This window comes from Carica papaya, chromosome 6 (assembly GCF_054855325.1).
Source record: "Carica papaya isolate Zhongbai chromosome 6, ASM5485532v1, whole genome shotgun sequence".
NCBI lineage: Eukaryota > Viridiplantae > Streptophyta > Magnoliopsida > Brassicales > Caricaceae > Carica > Carica papaya.
Genome location: NC_142314.1, coordinates 20,066,882 through 20,075,061, shown reverse-complemented (window position 1 = coordinate 20,075,061; position 8,180 = coordinate 20,066,882).

Genomic DNA, 8,180 nt, shown 5'->3' with positions numbered 1-8,180 from the left:
CTTACTTTTCTTACTAAATTGCATTTTACCTTTGTAAGGAAAGATCTTGAGGAAGACATGATCACCAACAGAAAACTCCAATGGTCTCCTATAGTTGTCAGTGTCACTTTTATGATGACTTTGGGCAGTGGTGAGGTTCTTTCGAATAATGCTGACTTTCTCAATGGTTTCTTGAATGTAGTCTGGTCCCAAGTGACGTTGGTTTCTGAGCTCATTGCAACAAGTTGGGGAACGATAAGGCCTACCATGTAAGGCTTCGTATGGAGCCATGTCAATGCTAGAATGATAACTATTGTTATAGATAAATTCACATAAAGAGAGATACTCATACTAATTATCACCAAAGTCGAGAACACAATCACATAATATATTCTCTAGTTTCTAGATGGTACGTTCAGACTGGCCATCAATTTGTGGGTGATTGGCTGTACTGAAGTACAATCCTGAACCAAGGGCTTCCTTAAGATAGTCCTAGAAATGGGAGGTGAATCAAGAGTCTCTATCTGAAACAATAGAAGAGGGAACACCGTGAGGTCGAACAATCTCTTCGACGTACAGACGGGCTAACTTGCTGGTGGAGTCAATTGTTATGATAGATAGAAAATGGGCAGTCTTGGTCAACCTGTCAACAATGACCCAAATTGCATTGCGATCGGAGCTGGTTCTGGGCAAACTGGTGACAAAGTTTATGGTCACATGTTCCCACTTCCATTCTAAAATAAAGAGGCCTCATAATAAATTGACAGGTCTCTTATGCTCGGCCTTAACTTGCTAACAAGTAAGGCACTTGGAGACATAGTCAACAATATCTTTCTTCATTCTAGGCCACCAGTATTAGCACCTCAATTCTCGAGACATCTTGGTACTTTTGAGGTGAATAGAAAACTTAGAGGCATGAGATGCCTTTAGAACATCTGTTCTGATTGCAGCAGGAACCCAAATATGATCTCAAAATCGACACAGACCATCATTTATAAGCCTGAAATTAGGAAACTCGTGAGAAACTAACTTACCAAGATTCTAAGTTATCTGAGGGTCAGTAGCCTGAGCTTCCCAAATCTTATGAAAAGTCCGACAAGGCCCGAATTTAGGTGAGGTAGTGTAACATCCTAGGTGCCAATTAAGGTAAATGGGTGCCAAATACAGATACAGAATAATGAGTGCATAATAATATTTATGTAGTAGAATCAAAACTTTAACAAATCGCTTACAGATACATATATATTATTCCAAATACATACATTACTAATGTCAGAAGTGGCTACAAAATACAAAACATAAGGGCCACTTCTTTCACTATGCTACTAGAATTCATTAGAGTGTGAAAACAGATATGCACTCACACTTGTGGATCCATGGGATCCTTATAGACTTCCAAGGTTAGGTCTGTCTGTGGTTCCTCATTTTCTTCCTCATTTAAGGGAATAGAAAGAGTGAGTTTCATATGCTTAGTAAAGAAAACAGTATTAAATTAATATTGTAAGATTTCAAAAGTTTATTATTTTATCTTACCGTTTAGCTTCCTCGTTTACCTAGCTCATCATTAGGAAAAATATTTATTTGAATGTCAAAATAGTACGTTAGCACAGAAAATCAAGTATACATATATCATGCCAAATAATAAAGAAAATCAAATAAATCATGAAAGGCTCAGATATTTCGTGTCATGTTTCATGAAGTCGTTACAAACTTCCACCTTTGAGGGTAGATATAGATACAAATTTCCAACTGCCCAAGTTGAATGAATAGATCAGATACAGATACGACAATTTGCTCAGGCCCACTTCTGGCTAGCCAAACCATGGTATGATCTATGACCATGACCGCACCAACCATAATGGTCCTAACAAGATCTATAGTCACGACATTACTTAGCCACAGATGACCGCTACAAATAGTGCAATACCACTCTCTTCAGAGGGCACGCTGTAATCCACTAGGAGTGGTCTTCTTACGTTTTTCTAGACTAGATAGGGGAAAGAAAAATAGATACCTCGAAGGGCAAGGGGAACAGATACCCTCAAAGATAAAAAGCCTAACGAGACACTTGATGTAATATGCATGTCAATACAGATACATTTCAGACCATACAGGCTTTATTTCACTTTTTTTTCTTTTTTTTTACTTTTATTATCATGGACTACATATTACATTTATTACCTGCAAATTCATCAAGTGTCAGTAAATCACACAATATACTTGAAAATCTGAGCAATTCGACTCATTTGAATATAGAGGCACGCAAAACAGGCAAAATAACTATCATATTAAATTTGCTTATCTAAAAATACTCCTTAAGATATCGAAAGTAATACTAAATTTCTTACCAAAACCTTGATGTTTTCTCCTTCATCTTTTTTCCTTTCTTTCTCTTTTTCTCTCACTAATTTGCTATCTATCTCTCTAAATCTTTAAAAAATGCAAGAAATGGAAGTATGGAGAGGAAGGGAAGGGGAGGGCAATTTATAAAATTTTAAAACTATTGGATTCGTGCCAAGTGGTGAAATTTGATGAAGAGAGGATAAAAATATTCTTGGCATGAAAAACATGGGAGGAAATTTTCCTCCACCAGCAATGGTAGCATGTTGCCCAAGGCAGCGGTGAAGCTCTTCCTGAGGTGGCAGAGCCTGGCCAGCAGGCTACCCTACAAGCGCATAGGCCTACTACCGTGTGCGTAGGCCTACTAGATGCAGGCCCCAGGCGCACAGGGTTTACTCGCGCAAGCCTGCTATGTGGACTGCCTGCCAGTGCACGATAGGATGCGCGCGTAGGTCTTGACCCTGCACTGTGTGCGTGGAGGGGACGTGCACCCTGTGCACATGTTCCATGCGTGTTGGCGAGCGGATGGGGCGTGCGCGCTGTGCGCACATAGTGCCCAACACCCACACAGGCAATTTCCTGCGGGATTTGTTTCGTGAGCTGGTTTTCTCCCATTTCGCCGTTTTTTTATTTTTTTCTATTTTTCTTTTGAAATAAAATAAATTAATTTAAAAGAATATAAAATAAAATAATAGTTAAATTAATATAAATAAATAAAAATAAAAATAAAAATAGATTAAAATCATGGATCTCGAGAATAACATAAATTAACTTAAATTTAAGGCGGTCGAAGACCTGAATAAATAGAGTTTCTAAATTATTTTAGCACAGTGATGGGTAGGGTGTTGCAGGTAGGCACTGTTGCCATAGTGATTAAGGTGGAGCACTTGTATTGCATCAAATAGTTTCCAACTAGAAGCTATCATTTGGACCAACTGTAACACCCTGCCCATCATTGTTCTTAATTGATTTGGAAAACCCTATTTATACGGGCCTTTGGGCGCATTGAATTTATTTAATTTTCTTTGCATGATGTTTATCGTAATTCATAAAAATTTATTTAATTTTTAATTATTTTGTTTTTATTTTATTTTATTTAATTTTAATTTTATTATTTAATTATTGCATTTAACTTATTTTAATTAATTTTAGAAAATTGAGAGAAATAAAAAAAAAGTAAAACAGAAAAAGTCCTGCGGGGAAGCAGAACTACCCTCATTGATATTGGGCACGAGTGCACGAGCGCACAGTAGCGACAGGACGTGCGCACAGCATGCACGTCCCATTCGCACGCATGGTGCGGGGACAGGTCCTGCACGTGTCTTGACGTGGGCAGTAGGGCTGTCCACGTGACACCTCGCATGCTATCTGTGAGTAGATCTGTGCTAAGGCCATGAACGCGTAGTAGGAGGCTTGTGCGCCTGTAGGCTAGCTTGCATTTTTCAATATTTAAAGAAAGAGAGAGATAGTAATCTAGTTAGATAAGGAGGGAAAGAAATGAGAACTGTAAAGGAGAAAACATCAAGGTTTCGGTTTTTCGACATCTTAAGGAGTATTTTTAGGAAAACTAATATTATTAAATATGATGATTGTGATTTTGTCTATTTTGTATGCCTTTGCGTTCATAGTTAAGATAAATTGAATTGTTCTTGTTTTCAAGCATGCTATATAAATTATAACACTTGATGAATTGCATATAATAAATATGATATGTGTAATCAGTAAAAAAAAATGAAGAGTACAGAAAGAAAAAGAAAAGAGAAATATGGAATGAACCATGATTGGTCCAAAGTATATCTATATTGACAAACATATTACATCAAGTGTCTCGTTAGGCCTTTCATCTCTGAGGGGTATCTGTTCTCCTTGCCCTTCAAGGTATCTATTTTCCTCTCCCCTATTTGGTCTGGAAAGATGTAAGAGGACTGCTCCTAGTGGATGATGACGTACCCTCTAACGATAGTGGTAATGCGAATATTTGTAGGGTTTACACGTGGCTAAGTAATGTCGTGACTATAAATATCTATTAAGGCCACTATAGTTGGTACAGTCGTGGTCGTAGATCATGCCATGGTTTGGCCAGCCAAAAATGGGTCTGAGCAATTTGTCGTATTTGTATATGATCTGGTCATTCCATTTGGGTAGTTGGAAATCTATATCTGCCTTCAAAGATAGAAGTTGTAACGATTTCGCGAAGTTTGACATGAAAATCTGAGTGTTTTATGATTTATTTGATTTTCTTTAATGTCTAGCATGATGTATGTTTGATTTACTGATATTAGTGTATTGTGTTCTTGATTAATAAATTATTTTTATAATGTAAGATCGGTCTACTAGGAACCCAAATGATAAAGTTATAAGTTAAAATAATTCTCCTTTAAAATCTTACGATGTTAATTTAATATTATTTTTGTTACTGATCACATAGAACTCACTCTTTCTATCCCCACTTAGATTAGGAAGAAAATGAGTAATCGTAGGCTGACCTACCCTTGGAAGTCTATGAGGATCCCGTGGATCCACAAAATTTGAGTGCATGATTGTTCCCGCATTCTAATGAGTCTAATAGCATAATGAAAGAAGTGGCCTTCTTTGTGTTTTGTTTCTTTTGTAGCTACTTCAGGCCTCAATTATATGTATGTAATTGGAACTCATATATATATTTGTAAGGGATTTGTAATAAATTTGTTCTGCTAAATAAATATAATGCACTTGTTATTCTAAATCTGTATCTGACACCCATTTACCTTAATTAGCATCTGGGATGTCACAGATGGTATTAGAGCCGAATAATTGTGAATCAAATCCCTTATACTGAGGCCTTAGGTAGAAAAAGCCCTTAGAGTACCTAAGGAAAATAAGTTCTCTATTCAAAATTAGACCACCAACTCGTGTCTTCCTTTCTTTTGTAGGAATGACGCGAGGAAGACCATCCGTAGAGCGTACTAAGCAACCTAAAGCCCTGGATCACCCGACCAGGACTAAATTTGCCGAACTCTTTCGAGTTATCCAAGGACTAATTGCAGACGTTAGATAAAATCAAGCACCTTGTCCACCTCCTACCCCTGAATTCTGAAACATCGAAAGATCCATTTCCAATAACATAGTAGAGTTTAGGAAACTTAACCTCCCACACTTTGAAGGTGGCCCTGATCCTTTGGTAGCAGAAATCTTGATCCTACAGATAGAGAAGCTTTTCTCTGTCTCAGACCTAACTGAGGAACAGAAAGATTTCCTTGCAGCCTTCATGCTAAACGGCAAAGCAGAACACTAGTGGCGACTTAGAAAGGAAGTCCTGCCTATCCCTACCACCTGGGAAGTTTTTATGGATGCATTTTTGATAACTTCTTCCCTGCCTATGTTCGGGAAAAGAAGGAGGAGGAATTTCAGAATCTCCACCAAGGGAGTCTGATGGTTGCCCAGTATGCAGCCCTTTTTTTCAACTTTCTAGGTTCGTCCCTCTAATGGTTATCCCTGAGAGTCAAAAAGCTAGGAAGTTTCTCAAGGGCCTTCATGCCGAAATATATGATCAGGTCGCAATGTTAAAACTCAGCTTATTTGCAGAGGTGCTCAAACATGCCTAATTGGCCAAAGATCTCATCTAGGCCAAACACCAAAACATTGCTCGAGTTCGTACCCAACAACAACCTCAACAGCTTAGAAGGAGATTACTTGACCCAGTAAGTAGCCACCCTGATAAACGAACTAAAGTTGCCTTCCCCCCTGCTTTTCCTCCACCTAAAGTTCAACCTACCCGATCTAATCAACCCTGTCAGCATTGTGGTCACTCGCATGGTTACCTGACCTCTTAGCATATCAATAACACCTGTTATTAGCGCGGAAGCACCCAACACCTTATAAAGGACTGCCCCTAGTAACCAAAGGATGCAACCTGGCCTATAGCACAAGGTCGCGTATACCACTTGGATAAACTCGGTGCCCTTCCTACTCCTGTCCTTATCTAGGGTATGCTTTCTATTCATGACACTTTTGCCAAAGCTTTGATCAATGCAGGTGCAACTTACTCTTTTATTTCCCGTACATTTATTTGTAATTTTGATTTTAGACTAGAACCTTTAGCAGAAACATTAATAGTAGAAACTCCCTCTAGGGGACTACTAGAGGCTTATTGTTTAAATAAAGATTGTAGGATAAAAGCTTTAAGAATAAAGGTATTTGTAAACCTGATATTGTTGGATTTTATAGGATTTGATGTCATATTAGTAATGAATTAGTTGGAAAAGTATAGAGCTATAATCAATTATAAAAGTAAAATTATAACTTTATAGTGTCCGAAAATAGAATAAAATTTTTGTTATTATTTTCCTAACTAATGAATGAATAGGAATATGGGTGCTGATCCTGTTGTGTGTACCGTACCAATTATTTGTAACTTTTTGGATGTCTTTCCTATCGAACTTCCTGGTATATCTCCCTCGCGAGAAGTAAAATTCTTAATTGAGTTACTGCCCGAAACCCAACCAATCTCAAAGTCTGCCTATCGTATGACTCGTGTTAAGCTAACAAAGCTTGAAAATCAGCTTTCTAACCTTATTACCTTGAATTTTATTCACTCTAGTAATTCTCCTTGGTGCGCTTCGATGTTGTTCGTGAAGAAAAAAGTTGGTTCCCTCAGACTTTGCGTAGACTACCGAGAACTCAACCGAGTTACTATTAAAAGCAAGTATCCTTTACCTCAAATCAATGACCTTTTCAATCAATTTCAAGGAGCCACAATTTTCTCTAAAATTGATCTCAAGATGGGATACCACCAGTTGAGAGTCAAAGAAGAATATATTCCAAAGATCGCCTTTCGATACAGGTATAATTTGTACGAGTTCAAGGTAATGTCATTTGAATTAACCAATGCCCTAACAGCCTTCATGGACCTAATGAACATAGTTTTTCGGCATGCACTAGATCAATACATTATCGTTTTTATTGATAACATCCTAGTGTATTCCAAGAGCCTTGAAGAACATGCAATGCACTTGACTGAAGTGTTGGAGACTCTTCCCCAAAACCAACTGTATGCTAAATTGAGCAAATACTCTTTCTAGTTGAATCGACTTTCCTTTCTTGGACATGTAATCTCAAGTGAAGAAGTTTTTGTAGACTTGTGTAAGGTGAAAACGGTAGTCAACTAGAATCCGCCGACCAACGTGGCTGAGGTATGTAGTTTTCTTAGCTTGACAGGTTACCACCAACGGTTCATTGATGGATTCGCTAAGATTGCTACTCCACTTACCCGAAAGGGGGTACGTTTCATATGAAATTATGAGTATAGTAAAAGCTTTATGAAATTGAAGCATCGTCTCACCTCTGCTCCTGTGTTGATCTTCCCCGACAATATGAAAATATTTCAGGTCTACTGCGATGCATCTCATATTGACTTGGAGGTGTGTCTTGATGCAGCATGGTAGAGTAGTCACCTATGGGTCCCGACAATTGAAACCTCATGAACAGAACTACCCTACCCACGACCTAGGGCTTGCAACCATTATCGTTTCCCTAAAGAATGGCATCATTACCTGTATGGCTAGACCTTTGAGATTTATACTGACCATAAGAGTTTAAAGTACATTTTTTAACATAAGAAGCTAAATATGAGATAGAGACGCTGGATGGATCTCCTAAAGCACTATGACTGTAAGATCATCTATCACCACGAGAGAGAAAATGTGGTCACTGATGTACTAAGCTGAAAGGAGTCTGTTGTGTTGGCTCAAACCATGGCCTCGAGTTAGAAATTGATGGATGTTATGTAGTCTCTCTACCTTAACTATTATGGCAAAGGCACCTATCTTGCCCAGATCTGAGTCCTGCCAGAGCTCTTTATGAAAATTTGGGAAGCTCAATCC